Source organism: Saccoglossus kowalevskii, chromosome 13 (assembly GCF_978046115.1).
Source record: "Saccoglossus kowalevskii chromosome 13, keSacKowa6.1, whole genome shotgun sequence".
Taxonomy (NCBI): Eukaryota; Metazoa; Hemichordata; class Enteropneusta; family Harrimaniidae; genus Saccoglossus; species Saccoglossus kowalevskii.
In genome coordinates, this window is record NC_140653.1 from 24,878,950 (window position 1) to 24,896,450 (window position 17,501).

The 17,501-nt window shown below is 34.9% G+C and overlaps 1 protein-coding gene across 8 annotated transcripts in view; it reads right to left on the reverse strand.

Annotated features, from left to right (window-relative positions):
* Positions 1–17,501, reverse strand: part of LOC100313657 (myocyte enhancer factor) — a 75,386-nt gene that overhangs the window by 29,497 nt on the left and 28,388 nt on the right. For 7 of the 8 annotated variants that reach the window (NM_001168117.1, XM_085506671.1, XM_085506670.1 and 4 more), the window contains 1 exon segment: positions 12,107–12,185. The gene's annotated coding sequence lies outside the window, so the exon portion shown is untranslated. 8 annotated transcript variants of the gene reach the window in all.

Genomic DNA, 17,501 nt, shown 5'->3' on the forward strand with positions numbered 1-17,501 from the left:
AGGTGGGGGTAGGGGTGGTGGGTGTGAGTAGGGGTGGGTGTGGGCGAAGAGTCAAGTGTGACTTGTTATCTCAAGGATCTTATTGTCTTATGAAATTCAAGTGGTAAACAATGTTATTAATGCAGTCAAGTGACTGCTCATTACTGTCTATATGAACAATGTTCCAACTAGTACTGGGATATACACACACACACATAATAATTACACCAAGTATAATACAAAACAAATGAATCAAAAACAGTATTTTGAAAACTGCTTGTGTAATTTTTTTAGCTGCCTGCTGTACACCAGCAGGTCAAACAGCAAATAGTCTTGCTGGCAGTCACCTGACAGTCACCTGACAAGTTGTAACAATACCCACAATGCCAAATAAACATACTTCATCATACAGAAGTCACAAACCCAATGAGAAAGAACTATTCGCAAAATAATTAATAACAAAGTGACAGTAGTTGCCATTTTCTTAATAATAAATGTGTTACTTATAAACATATCATTCAGACTCTATAGCTAGATAGAGGATGGAGTCAACATGCCATATTGTTGTTATTATTTATGGGATGACCCAGCCTACAAAATGGTTCACCTTTATGCTAAACTGCTACATGTAACACCAGCTGTGAAATGAATAATTATTACTAACAATTAGGCAGCCTTGTCTTTGGATTATTTTGTGTCACAATTTTATGCAACTAAGTCCTATTCAATGTCAGCTGTTGACTAAATAACAAATAAATAATGTTTATGACAGAAAGTGCACCTAAATGATCACATCAAACCTTTCATTTTGGATTTATAATATTAATTTCAAAATATTATTTTATCTGAAGCGATGATGAAAAGAGCCAGCCAGTCGGCGTATCATGAAACACTAGTTAACGCAGAAAATGAAATGATTCGTATGATCAATTTTTAACTATGCATTCTATCTATGCTTCATCATCCATTGTAGTTTTTATTAATTATCTAGCATCAGAAAAAGAGTTGTGAATCAATTATGCATATAATAATATTAACTTTTAAATATTAAGATCATTTTACAAATAGTCAAATATTTAATGTTACCCGGGAGAGATCATTTCATGGTTTCTTACTTTTATCACCTCTAGCCACAGTCTCATGAACAAATGCAGTTTATCACTTATTTTATAATTGATTACTTTCAACCTAGCTGGGTAGTAAAATTCATTCCAGAGTCATTGTCCACTGAAAATATGAAACATCACAGTATGAGTTAAACAATAGGCCACTCATCATTCATCTTCTGTTAACACACCTGGTTCGGAATTCAATGTCTGTTATCACATTGAAGCAGTCAAGTACACGAATTTACTTTACGCCTTTCACCTTGAATAATTAATTAAGTAATGTGAAACAATTTCTGTTTTCAATTCAGGCAGGTTAAATGATTTAAATTGTGAAATTTAGTTGCCTTGTTCATTTTACTTCGGTCCTTAAAAATTCCTTATGATTTTCATAACTTTCTATTTATCAAAGGCATTACTAGTTGCAAATAAGTAACGATTTTTGGTATCTATCTTTCAAACCGTGAATGCCATAGCTTATTCAGTCGAAATTCAGTGCTTCATTTTTATGTATTTTTCTATAAATTCTTTCTTAATTTTGCACTAAAAATACACAGAATTTTCACATTGGCTCTAGGCTCTAATCAGAACTATTGAAGAAGAAAAAAAAATTGATGCATTTATTTTGTTCAAAAGGTTTAAAAACGTAGTTATCTCAACATTCAACATCAAAAATGTTCATACTCAAAATTTCTCCAGCATAAAATTAGATACATTGAGGCGATAAATTCTGCTTGAGCAGTTTCAACTGTCAAATGCACAATATAAACCTGGTCATCAATGAATAAGCCAACATCAGCGAACATATAAATTTATCAACAACAAAATCACAATCAATACAAGTATCGATATTTACATTTAAACAAAAGCAGAAAAGAATAGATAAGTGTCTAAAACAGTACTCTGTCATCTGAAAATATGTTTTGCTAGGTAGTCAACAACATACTTCAGGCAACAAACTAACTTGAAAAATAATGTATCAATAATTCTCTTTTCACAACAGTGGGAATGGAAGCAAAACATCAGAAGATGACCATCGACTGTCACCATCTGAACACAAACAGGTATATAGTAGTATAATAGAACGCCTTTACAACAAACCGTTTTAACTCTTGATAGAGTAAACAATGATAAGCCATAATAGCAAAATAACAATACAAAATGCCCGAATCAGTATCATCTAGTTGTCATAATAAATCCCTGAAATTCGAAAACAATATCACAGTAAGAAAGAGTGAAAACAGCCAGAAAGACAAATACGACATGTAGCTCACCTGATAAACACTGTCAAACTAGTGAATTTGGGAAGATTAACAATGATACTTCATGTATTATTTATTAGCAGTGCCAGCATCTGTTCAGTAGACAATCCAGGGACAGAGCTCATTATCGACAATAGATTCTTTCAACACATGTTGCTATAGTGACTGGTAAAGGTGAGTCATTATTTATGATACTGAGAAATCAACAATTTTTCTTCATTATTTTTTTTTTATAATTTACCAAAATATTCAGAGTTGGGGTTTGCATTATTATAATATCAATGGTAATGAACTGGATGTAATTTTTAGTCAATGCACATATTGGAAATATGTAGAACATACATTTTCTCATAATGAACCATATTAAAGGTGCATTCAGGCAACACCAAAGGTACCTACACAGCATGGTCACTATGAAACCAAAGTTACTGAGTTAGCTTGTGGTTTAAGAAGAGAAATAATAAACATTGATATTAAATAAAAATAATCGCTTAAAACTAAAATATCGAGGATACGGTTGAGCCTAACTAAGTCTGAGAAAACAATATTGCTGGTAAATATGGAGCAATCAGGTCTAAGCATAAGAAAACATTTATTCAAGACCGATGGACATCACAAGATCTGTGTCATCTGACATCACAGACAAAACTGTCATTTTTTGACAGACAGGGCTAGAGCTGTCTACATACACAGAGCAATCTACTGAATACAGCACTCCATTTGAAATATATTCTTGACGAGTTGACAACCTCTTAGATATCATTCACTTCAACACTTTTCCTCCCTGACATCATATCTTAGATGAACACTCTTAACAAATGACAATAGCACAGTATAGGATATCAGCGTGACAACCAACTCACGAATATACTGGATATCCCTTCCCGCAAAAACACTCAACAACGTATCATTAGACATACTCTGTTTCTGTTCACTATACTATAAATTTAACAAGAAAGAACAAGTTACAACAAGTTTTCAAACTTGTATTCTCACAAATGTCTCAAAACAGCACAGTGTTTTGAATAATTTCAATAAAAGCAATAAATAATATATATTAATCACCAATTTACTTATTAATATCAGCACAACATAAAGAAGGAATATACCTGTAACAACAAGTTCTGCTCATCACTTAAAAGTCACTCCCTATTTGGTGTTACAGCAAGGGACTATACTATTTCATACATCATCAATTATAGCACATTATCGATAGGTATAGAATTTAAAGTTCTCACTTACATTACAAAAACGAGTTATAAAAAATAAAAGATTATGAGATTTCTATGACAGCTACCATATATACTATATTAGAAGTGCATTTCTTATATGCAGGATCATTAAAATATGACTTATTTTGATCATATTTGTCAATTACGTAAGGCTATGTTCTACTACCTTATACATGTACAAGTACTACATGTAGAACGATTACAGTACTCCATTTGCCAAATATTAGAAGCATACCTCCATTATAGACATAAAATTGTTTTTTAAGTCTACCAAACTAATTTGATTCATTTACACTAATTTTTTACTGTCATTTACGTATTATAGCATACGCGCGTCTAAAAGAGCAAATACTGAGCAAATACTTTATTTCAACATATCACTCAATCCATCAAGACCCAGACAAAGATGGTTAGAAACTAGCATATAGACCTGAGGGGAATGACATACAAACACTTGGCATGATACACCAGACACTTCCATTTACGTCATCAAGATATCAAAGACAAATGTAGCCCTGGAGGCAAATATAAAAGTGATCAGTGAAAATACACGATCAAAACAACAGAAGTCTATATGACAAACTGTTTCTCGCATTATAAATCCCTCTGCAGGGGAGCTTGTGTCTGACCCAACCCTTTTAGACCAAAAATCTGTCTGAACAGAGCATTTTTTTTTTCAAGTCTCTTGTTTATTACAGTAGAACGTCGATTATCCTGACGTCGATTATCCGAAATGTTCATTTATCCGAACCTACTGTGTGTCCCCCAAAGTTTGTATGCAGGTCTGGCTGTGTTCCGTATAATACAAAAGTCAACTGTGAACAATAAATACTACAGTAGTCTTGTGTGATTTCCTGGTGCAACACTTTCAATAAAGCTGTTATCAACATGTAATCTGACGTCTTTCACGCGCAGACAATGAAACAAATTACAGTTCCTAATAATTTCCTAAATTCAGACAAGCCTATTACGACACACCAGTGTTCCACTGTAAATAAAAAATGTCTTAAAAACACAAACTTCATCAAATGTCTTCTCCGCTGTTTACAGTCAGATCCTTAACTTTACCAAGTTGTAAGTCACCGCAGTTCGGATACGTTTCCCGTGAAAATTGTACGGGGTTCCACTGCCGTCAAAGAAACGCGGATCCCATGTTTTTTCCCGATTTTTAATTTTAATGTCCAGTATCAGAAGTCGCATCCTTTTCGGAATAAAAAAAAAATAACTTCTGGGATGTTTTGCCACAGAAGCAACGCCAGTTTAATAGTGCAGTGAAAAAGAGACGAAACGACAACCCCTTGGTGTGCCTTTTTGATGGTTTATCAGCAGACATCGGCAACCAATGACCACAGTCGGCGGGCCGTTTGATGGTTCACAGTGTCGAAGTGTTTACGTCCGATGATCACAGTAGCCAACCTGGATTTTTACATAATTTATTATGTCAATCGTTCTAGGTGTTAACAACTTTGCTGAATCAAATAAAATCGGGACATCTTTAGCAGTTTACCATTCGAAAATCCCCGAGCAATCTGGTAACATCGAGCCGATCTCTACACAGCGAATACGAAGCGACCTTTCACCTGTTTACTTTATCAGCGTCTTTTATCTAGCGTTGGCATGGCTACCCCCAGTGAAATGCAAACGCGGTGTGCTTGATTTGGACACGAAGGTGTCAATTATAAATCGACTAGAACGTGGCAAAACCGCAAGCAATCTGTCTACCGAGTATGGTGTTGGTAAATCGACGATATCCGATATCAAGGCAAAACAAAAGCTGCTGGATTTTTTCAGTAAAATGGATTCAAGTGCAGGACTTAAACGAAAGATAACGAAAACAGCCTATGACGATCGTTCAGAGAAATCCGTCTTCACTTGGTTCCGGGACTTGGTTTTCCCAAGAAAGAAGCAAAGGAACTTTATTATCGCTACATTTTACGGACATTTTGAAACATTTTTTAACATTCCAGCATGCAACATTTTTATTACAATGTATTACTGATTAAATAAAAATGTTTTTAATAACGTACTCTACATGTACTATTGTTTGATTTTATTACAGTCATGTGCGTTAGAATTTGTGTGTACGTGAGCCTGTAAATTTGAGCACGCCCACACAAGATCGCATATCCGAACTGTTTGCATAACCGAACAAAAAGCATGTCCCCCTAACAGTCTGGATAATCGACGTTCTACTGCACTTTAAATTCAATAATTATCTGCAGTACGTTGATTCAGATAAACACACAGGATATATATGGCAAGTTGGCCACATATTGGCTTTTTGAGACAGTACTAGTAGTCAAGTCCCCAAATACACAGTTGATACTGTATTCGCTCTATTAGTAGGGCATGTGCTAACATAATTGATAAAGGTACATGTTGTTTTTACAGCAGCAGCACTCTGAATTCAAACCAACGATTTCCAGATCAGCAAGCTGTGTGGAAGTGGCTAAGCAGGTGATTTGTTGTTTAATCCAACATGTAGTTCACTATGTACATAAAACTGGTGTGATTTCTACAGTTCACTGGCCCGTTGTCTTTTTAAACAAAAGCAGTTACGAGACATACATAAGCTGTGACAACACACAATCCAGTGAAGAGGCTGCAGAAAAAAACCTAAAACTTGAACCCTGAACAGGCCATTAAATACCATTAGCGTCCCAATCGCCATCCTTTAACTATATATCAATAATATTTGAGTGATCTGGTATACAGGTAAGGCCAAAAAAAATTGTTTTGTTGCCCTCAGCGACCGACCGACCGAAAAATATGAAATATCGGGTCGCGTTCTTTCCCCCCCCCCCCATATACCTCGGCTATTTACGATACCCTTTATTTTTACAAGTTTAAAAAAAAAAAAAAAAAAAAAAAATCCGACCGACCGACTCAATTCTTCAATTTTCCGACTTGAGGGCAACATAAGTTGTTGTTGTTTTTTGGCCTAATGCAAGTAAAAATCTCATTATCATATTAGTTACCAGCTTTCGAACCTTGTCATGTTCAAAGCATATTATGCAGAGTTACAATGGAAACTAAGCCCAGACTATATGTAAACATTGATACTAACAAAATCAGCTGAACATGCTTAGACCAGTACCATGTCCAAGATGAATCATTTACATATCTGCACTCAACCTTTGCATATATTTATTTTACTCAAAATGTTCTCGTAACTGCTATATATCAATCATACAAGCAAGTAGCATGTTCAATGCTCACTCAGGGTTGCCTGAAATGTCATTATCACTAGCAAAAGCAAAAAAACAGAACTATTGTCCAGGAGCTGTAACTAACACGGTGTAACTGATTTAAACTTGCAAACACTCAGGTGTAGTCCCTAAGGACACCAGCACAAGTCAAAACAACTGAAGAGTTTATCTGATTATCAACTAAGTGCTATAAGAAGAACATCTACACCTCCCCAATAAAACACTTGAAAAATTCATTACGCTTTTTATCACAGCATGCTGTAGATGTTGTGTGGATTAATGTTACCATGTTTTACTTGTTCTTTATAGACAAACTTTCATCAGCCATAGTTCCATACATTATCAGATGCCTCTGCCATCATGTATCTTCATTATTATATTCCATACAGACTCCTTCCAACTTGTCAAAATGGGTTATAACTTAAAAATCATAGCAAAACAGCTTTGACATATGCTCAAGGACTCATTTTGTTTTATAACAAACAATGCAGCATTCAATGACACGCTAAAATGCCCCGACGTGTGGGCCCTTTTGTTATGAATAAATACAAACTGGGCAACAGAACTACGAATCAGATAGAACCAGTCTAATCAGTACACTATAAGCACCGACCTGTGAATTATTACTAAATGTACTTCAATTCAGTGAATACAAACATACACAAATTGGTTTCCTAAAATAACCTAATTGAGACCAATGGCCTAAGATTATCCCCCCAGAGTTTATTTTTTAATTGCTCATAAAATAATTATTTCTTCTAAAATTATATGCATGTGCTACTGTATTTGTTCTATTAGGAGCACATATAAAAAAAACAAAGTATATTCTTCGGATATTATGCTTATTTTCCTGCTTATAGTAATAATAATGGCAACAAAAAACATTTTGTGGTGTGCGAAAGTTTGTGTTCTGTGACAAGATTTCATTTCCATCACATGCAATAACACTTCTGTATCCATATGTTAACAAAGAAAAGTGTATGATAAAGAAATACGTTTAAACTATTCAAAAACGTTGATACAATGTGCTACTATTAAAAATAGATTACAAAAATGTGCTGCAGATAGATATTTGTTTCACTATGCATACCATTACCAACTATTTCATGATTTTCAAAGTTATAGCTCATTTTGAGAAGTTTGTATGTATGGAAATGTAATGAAAAGACATGTAATGATGACCGAGACTGTGCAGTAAGGCAATAGAGACAATGTTGCAAAATCAAAATAACCAAACTGAAAGGTGAACCTTTGCAGGATTCAGAAAGTAAAACTTTAGGGTTATATTAAATTTCTTCAGATATTTCTTGAATTTTTCCCATCAATCGTCAATTAAAGAATATTGTAATTTTTACAAACAGATGGTGAGACTGCAATATTTCAGTTTTTCTCTTCAATGTTTCAGTCATATACCTTTCTATACCATATACATTTTGTCAATCACTCAAGATAACATTTGTTCAGTAGACAGGATGAGGGACAGAAAGAAGGTAAACAGATGGCAAACAGGAAACAACATACGCATGTATTTCTTGTGTACAAAAATAGCTGGTCAGCGAAATAACAGGGCAGCTTTAAATTACGGTATGGTTTTCGTACTGTAAACCGCTTCCATTTTGCAAAAACCAACGGTAGTGCAAATGATTTTGTAGTAGTGACAGGGTTACCTGTAGAGGATTTACAGTGACAATGTGTGACTGAGGAATGAAGGAATGGGAAGACAATGTTTTTGTTTGTTTTTTGGAGAAATTTTACATAGACAGTAATGTATTCTATGTGGGTGAGGCAGGGCGGCACTAATAATTTACCCATCCACACTTTAACATCAACATGTACATAGTCACTTTTTAGTTTATCATTCCTAGTCTACTCTGTTCTGCACCTAGGTTGATTTCTAAATTTTCATTCGCACACTCCCATCAACCAGGTTGTAATATACGTAAATGCATCAGGCAATAGATTCATGAGATTTGAAAAGGCTAATCCCTTTTTTGAACTAAGCCAGCATTATAACGTTCCTGAAAAACAGTAGCCACTTTACCAGATGTGCTAGGTAACAAATTCATGACTCAAAGCCATAGCAATCTACTTGACGAATATAACACTATTGTGTATTTCAAACGTGTCACTGGCACACAGAGATTTGTTGTGGCGTGTCAGTGACGCAACAGAAAATCATACATTGATATGAGCTAGAAAAAACGTCTTACTATAGCAGGGGTTTTGTTAAGAGGTGGCCGACAGCAAAATAGCTGTCTACTTGGCTTGTTAAGCTGACTACTCTGTATTTTAAGACTCACGCTTGTAAGCGCCGCATTTTGGACTCCTACTTCCTGAATCTAGCATCCTACCCAAGAACTTAGCGAAACTCCTGTATGGTTACGGAATTTGTAATTTGGCGTAAAATTAAATTCACATTTGATGTGACAAAATATGTGAAAAATATTTGTTTGCATCTTAAGTCCACACAAAGCTGCATACAATTTTTATTTATTTTTATAGACCTCTCTCTCCAGCAGAAAACAAGCTTAACTAACCTTGATTTTTTTGAATCAAGATCCCTACAAAATCTTTCCTGTCAGAGGGAACACTTAATAACACTAAGACCATACATGTTGTCCATGTACATGTCCATGAACAAACAAAACTACGAAATACCTAAGCTGTAAATACAGTGTGTATATGCCACATTAAAAAATAAACGTAGGTGATGGGGGCAAAGACAAACTTAGAAAGGATTGTTTACACACATGGTGAAGGATACAGGTCTATTAGGAAGACAGAAGAACATAACAAATACTGAGCCAGGGGAGTCAATATAGATGTGGGTATAAAGTACACTATAATACTATCACAAACATTCTAGCCATTACATGCACTCATTAAAAGTCAATTTGAACTGCTATGAACTGAAGATTTAAATTGATGTATCATGGGAAAACAGGAAAACGTCGTCGCATGTATACCTACCATAATTTGCATGGATACGTCGTTTTGAACATGGACATATGAAAAGAATAAATCAATTACGAAAAGCGTACAAGTCCTACATTTATTTCTGGAGAAAAGAAAAACCTTCAAGACAGCCAGTTTGTTATGAACGTCAGTAGATTGAGGAAACAGAATAACAAACATACCTTCAAGATGATACTTTTAGTAGATGGTGACTATTGAACATGCATTCAGCTTCATTAACTAATAACACCAGGTACACATATAGAAAACGAATGATGCCACCACTCTTATCACCAACAACAGAATAAAATTAACATGTTCCCATCCATGAAAATATTTTCCAAACTAGCATAATGCATGTAAACCTCCGTTGATGGACAAAACCTGACACATTTGCTCTTGGAGTTCAACACAAAAAATACAACTACAGAATTGCATATACTGTGTTCCATGGAAGTGTCGTGCAAGCTTCATGCATCACTGTTTTTTTATATAGAAAACAAGAGTTTATAACCAAGGCTTTTATTAATACTCCTAGCAATTATAGACAAAATACAAATACTCTGTTTAATTTGCTGGCAGAGATGCTATAAAAGTTACATGGACATCAAACAAAGGTATAAAAATACACCCAACGAATTCCTTTTTTTAAAAGGAAATTCTTATCAGAAAATAGAATATAATAAGCACTATTTTTGCTATAATTCAAATTTGTCACTTAGAATTATTGTCATGAGTATTAATAATAACATACATACATGTATCAGAGTAAAATTAGATGACTTGTACACAGTGTATATCTATATATACAAGTAGCGGGTGAAAAAAAGCTTAGAGAAGAGACTGCTAAAGCCTTACCTGGTAGACAGACAGCTTCAGAAGAATGAATGCAGTACAACAAATGATGAAGTTAACTTAAAAGAGCATCCCACCAATCTCATTAGTGTCTGATTACCACCCATGTGCTTATTTGGCGCCATTATTTAGCTAAGCTCACTTTTTCACACTGCATACCAGGAACAGTCAGCCAAAGTACCTCAAGTTACAAGACTGGCAACAGTTAGCCAAGCTACCTCAAATTACCGGATGATGTGGCCATAGCTACGATTATTCCCTTCGATAGGTCAAGGATTGTCTCCCAGTAGCCCTAATTAGCATCTTCCATACAACTGGAGGATTTCACTAATTCTCGGCTTTTTAAAGTTAATGAGTATACGATTTCGTATCGCAGTTAACTAATTAAGTAAAGTATATATGAATTACATAATAGCAATCAATTGTAATAAAGTTAACTAAAAACCAGACAAGTAGTGTATTAGATACAATTATAGAGACCTAATAATTCTGCATTTTGGGGGATTCATAATCATTGCGCTTCAGAATAGAAAGCCAAATGTTTACTGTATTTTTTTAATACCTACTGTTTCACTCAAGAATACTATAGTTGAGTTTTCCACATGGAAAGTGTAGTAATTATTTTGAAGCCTTGCCTACTTTAGATGAGTACGTTTTTTTTTTTTTTTCACCCTGACACCCACTTATTGAGTTGTGAGAGACATGGAGAGGGTTGGATGTCACGGGTATTGTTGACACTTAGTACGGGTAACACCAGCAGGAGATGATAAGGAGCCGAGCCAAGAGGTCTCACAGAAAGAGAGAAGCCAATTAAAGAGATCTACAAGTGTAGTGTGGCCAAATTAGACATCTCTCAGTGAGATCAAAAATACAGTTACCAGCCTCTCACCATGACACTACTTGTAGTAAGACAAACACGCGGTGTCTTTGTAGTGTAAAACATCCGCTAATCACTCACAATAAATACTCATTACACATTCCCTGCTATTTCGTTGCAGACATGCTGTTTTAAAGAAAAATTTGGGCTAATTTAAAATATATTTAGCACTGAAACTGGTAAATGGCATTGGAGACTAATGTATATGCATAGCTCATGGTAAGGGAGATTGTACAAACTCCAAGTTAATGCAAGATTTGAAAAAAAATGAAAGAATTCAGTAAAATACATAAAGACCCACAATATTTATCAGATTAATGGATAAGTATGCATGCAATAAAACAACGGGGAACCAAGTGGTCACTGGGGAGGGCTTTAAAGGAATCAATTTCATAAAATGGTTAAAAAGTCGGTGAAAGTTGGCTTAAAATGAAGCACCATACATTTTGTATCTACAGAAAGCAATAGGAATTAACCAATCTGTTTTCAGTCATATTATACTAATGTCCCAAATCACGCTTACATCATGTGTTTTAATTACTAGAAGTGAAGAGACAAAATTTGACAATTTGGAAGAGAAACTGAAGAGAAAGATGAACAGAGGAATTAACTATCGTGTCATCAAACTTACCTTAATGAATGATGCAATAGGCTTTATTGTCTGTTTCTATATAACAGTGTTCGTTTTCTTACCAGAAATACCAGATCAACTAGAAAGAAAAAGACCACACAGTAAGGTACATGTATGAATTACAAGAAACCAGTTTCTCAAAAACACGTTTCACGAGTCAGTCAGAAAAAATCATGTAGAAAAAAAATCACGCATGAAAAATGACTATGTTCGTAAGTGGCATGGCAATGATCATGAAAGAAGAATACAATGACCAATCTTACCATATTACTTTACTACGGCACTTATATTCATACATCACGTTATTAATACATGCACACAAAAAGCTGAATAACCTCGGTGTCAACTACCATGTCGTATTAGAAGACACAGGATGGAAGTTTTTTTTTGTGTGGAAGCTAGGCGTTTTTTAAATTTTGAGATTTAATTCTCGAGAAGATTGGTAAAAGGCTGACAATATTTAATGTTTATGAAAATTAGTAAATAATTTTAAGTTTTATCCAATGTGTGTTGTTCTCAAAGAGTAGAAGACAAAACCAAACTCAAGTATACAAAAAGCATCAAGTACAATTAATTAGTTAGGCCAGACTTTTATTATCCCTTGTTTCGCGAACCTGCCGAATGAACAAAAGTCGAAAATGATATAAAAATATAAATTTTATTTCAGCGTAATTTCTCGCGCCGCCGACTTGTAAATGCAAAAAATTGCGCCAAAAAAACTTATTTTTATCTTCATCCCCCCCCCCCCCCCCCCCCCCCCCGCATAACAAATCCAAGTTGCATTTTCGTGGGAGTATCATGATCAAAGCACCGAAGTCTCATGCAGATGAGATACAAAGTTATACATGGAATAAAATTTTGTTTCATTTCTTCTCTTCGATCAATGATCTCACTTACAATTCTTTGAGAATCGCACAAATCTAATGGAAAAAAAAGAATTTTTTTTTTTTTCGCCCTCCTCAAAAAAATTGACTTATAAAAACTCGAGAAACAAGAAATAAAAAAAATTCTGGCCTTAATATGCAAAATGCACGGGTAAAAGTGTAAGTGTAGCTGAGCAAAAAAAATATTGTAATGAAGAGATAGTTACACCACAGTGGAACGTTCTCAATAAACACTCTCCATCACCTATGAGGTCTATTAGTCATTGTTAGCAACTATCAAGTAAATGACACCATGAGAAAGCAGCACCATGCCTCATTTTCACAGAGGAACAAGATAATGTAATTTGGTGAAAGACTAACACCTGGTTATGACATTTATACCAAAGACATACAATGGTTATTCGTGCAGCATTTCTACAAAGCAATATTACTGTAAAATCTGTATTAGAAGCTGCATCCTTAATAGAAGTCACACCCATCTTTTTGAATAATTGAGAACCAAAAATTCATCATTTCTCATATATGTAGATGGTCTAATAGAAGCTGCATTCCTTCTGTTGCATTGTACCATTTTAATAGAAGCCACGGTGTCTAATACAAATTTTACAGTATTAGGTTTACCATATTTGGTCTATTAGTAGTACCGGTAAATCTCTAATAAATGTGCACATAAACAAAAAATTGCGTTTATTCAGTGACTTCAGTGAATAGGACTTATTTTGACCATAGACATGCGCTACAAGCAAATATGACATTGTACACAGACAAGCAAGCCACAGACAGACATCATTCAGGTAAGCGTTTTCGTTACTATTGGAGCAAAGATAGCCTATTCTTTATAGACAGACCTGTCTCCCTACACATATTCAGTTAAATTCAGTTACTATGGTAATACTCAAGTACAAAAAGTTTGAAACTTTGAGTTTCCATGTAAAATATCATCATCATCATCATCCATGTGGTTAGTGAAGTTACACCACAAACACATGGAAACAGTTTCTAACACCGTCTAAGTAGTGAATGACAGGCATGTGAAAATCAATCTGAGAGATCAGAATATTATTAATAGTATTAGGGTGGGCTATGTCAACATATCTGCTCATTAAATGACCATTATACAGTTGTTGTTAGCTTGTACTATATGTTTATACATACCCTTAGGGAACTTCATTAGTGATATGAGGCTAATTGATGTATGGCTTATCAAAGTTACTACTAGACATGTATCATATGTCAGGTCGTCTAACATGGTATAAAGCACACTATGTGCAATAACATACTTTCTCACACAGGGGTTACATCAGGACAATATTTTCTAGAATTGACAGTAGTTGGAGGCCATTTAAAATTATTTTATGTAAACGAAGGGACACAATAACTAGATTGTGATGTACAACACCTGGATTGAAGTTGGCCCAAATTTAGCTTCCTGCAGAGTTGGGGGTGGAAGGCTTTCTTTTTTAATACTACACCCTCATTTCAAGACAGTGTTTTTTGTTCTGATCTGCACTTTCTCATCAGGATTGGCAACATGAAAATGCCCACACAAGTTAGTTCTTTTAGTTCCTAACATGCTCTTCAGTTTTATAATTGAGTTTGGGGAATTGCTCACATGTCCAGTTGCCAGTCTCAGATGTCTACTAGTGTGTGCTTTCTCTATTGAAATTGAAACTCAGTGCAGTACCTTCATAAATCCATCAGCTAACTAACAAATTATTGCCACAAGCACTGCCACAGCTCAAAAGTGTTATTTCTGCTAGTAAACCAAGTTACCTATACGGAGGGTTTTAACACTGTCTAAGCTGATAGTAATTGATCCAAGCAATATGAAATTGAGGGTACAATGAATTCCAATGCTGCAATTAAGAGTAACCTAGTTTATCTCAATCGACAACAGGGAAAGGTAAAACATAGAATACTGTATTTGCTATATTAAAAGCTCATTTCTAATAGAAACATACATAAACCATGAATTGAATTTTATGTATCAGTTAAACAGAATGAATGTGCATTTTTGAACTCCCATGATGCATCTCGCCACACTGGTTGGAAACTCACTGATTAGAAAGTTTGGTTACACAATGAAACTGATGTAATCCTTCTAATATCATTTTCAACCGGAAGGTGTACCATGGGAGTTCTACCATGCCTACAGGATCTAAAGTTGCGTAAATTTGAGATCAGCAGATAATTCACATAAATTTTCAACCCATCCTGTACAGAGTCGCTTTAATTAATTCGTGGCAGAAAATCACCAAAGGAACCTTACAAAGACTCATTGCTTCTATGGACAAAAAAGCATATTCTTCAAATTTGAAGGAAACACAACTGTCTTCAATCGTAGATATTTTATAAATATTTTATAACACATTCATGCCTTTCTAAAGTTCATTGTACTGACTTATTAACCTATTCATAATTATTAATTCAACAAAATCTCATTTTAATACTTAATTAATATCAACTAATGATAAGGCAATTTTGAAATTGACAATAGGGCTGTTATTACCAAATGAATAGCATGGTCTCCACTAACATGCCTCAATATAAACTGATATAGTACAACATGGCAAACTAAATAAATTGTGGGTATTTCAATTTTATAGTAAGCGTCTATCTATAGAACTGAATTAATGTACAGCAAGGTTTGCTCAAACTTGTATCAGCGTTATTGAAGCTCTGATCATTCTTGTTATAACATGCAAGCATAAGAGTACTGAATAAGAACATACCATACTCACATTTACACACTCAGAATTTACATCACTCAATATAAAATGCCTGCAAAGCAAATGCCATCATGTAGACAAGATACATGTATAGAGAGTGAGCCCTCACATGATGGAACAGTGACTTGAACAATTTTAGAAATTTGAATACATTTGCATACATACAATGTATGGGCCCACAGAGAAGGCTTTGCCATAACTAATAAGCAATCGCAAGTTTTGTGAAGAAGATATGCAGAAGATAAAAGTAGCAATTCCACAAGTTATGATACACGACCCACCAGTGCTCCCATAGTACTAATTTTGCTCAGCTTCCTATCCTAGTTTAATAATAACTTGTCATACAAAAAAAAATTACAGTAAGCCCAATATACACTACAAGGTATCCTGAGGACAACCAATTTCAAGGCCAAATTTTCTAAAAAATGCCTTTGTGAATTGTTAAATATTTAACTGTTTTGAAGGGGATTCAGACATCCAGGGGCATCTAAGCAATTGCCATTAAAGCCTCCATGAATTTTAATCCTGATGATAGTGAGAAATTGAAGTACAAATACGACTATTATCACCACCACCACCATAATTCAAGTAACAAGCAATCCTGGCAATTAGAACACCCTGAAACTACACATGGCTTTTTCTGAAAGTATAACCAGGAAAAAAATCCAATCACAAATTGTTTAAAAGCGGGGTCCGATGAAACCATTCCCTAAGGGAAATCAGTCACTTACTTACATGATATGCAATGGCATCAAATCATAGTAATATTATTTGCAATTACAAGCATATCTGATTATGTATAATACAGGAGATCTATAATATGAAATGCATTTATCAGCAAACTCAGTCAACCAATACTGGAATATCCATCAAGATTTCCAGAGATTAGCAAATGAGCTATGGGATTTGAACAATCTATACAACAAAACCAAACATTAGACATGTACAAGGTAATTTTCAAGGCCTACGATGCCGAGATGAAAAGAAGCAATGTCACCAATTTTGGTTCAGAATCATTCACTTATAATCCCTTAAATAATATGCATGGAAGAGCAGGACACATTTTCAGCTCCAGTAAAATTCACCAAAATGTATTCATTATTTCTGCAACAACATTTTTGGATACATCTTGAAGCCAGAAGGTCAAGACACAGCTAGGGGATGTATGCCTATGACAGTTGATGTTCAATCATCTGTATAGAGGTCCACATGTCTCACAGCTGTGGACATCTTTACTCTGCGTCATAAACTCAGCCAGCCATGTCCGGCCCACATGCATTCTGTATTCCCTGCCAAGTTTCCTGCTAGGTTCCATTAGGTATGCATTTCAGGCATACATGTTTACATTTCCACCATGTGGAAAGGGATACTGGAGATGCATAGAGCAGAAGTAACATTCTGTATGCATTTGTGGTATGTCAAGGCAATAAAATAAGAAGGGATAACCCTCAGCATGATGCCATGAATGGAGTCATCATTTACACCACAGTATGAATGGTGCACTCTAATAGTACCAGCAATATAGACACATTGAAAAGGAAAATGGTTAAGTTCATGTGTACAGCTCCAGGCGTTGAACATCGAGTTCAGAGGGCACTCATTTTCATGGCCAACATTTATAAATTGGCCTTAGCTTATAGGAGTAACATAGGACATCAAGGCATTAAAGCAAATTCACTGGACATCAAGGCAATTGCCTTCATTGATTCTGTCAAGTCCAAGCCCAGCAGCATCAAATGTATCATACAACATTTACTGTTTTCTAAAATAATACTATTTACA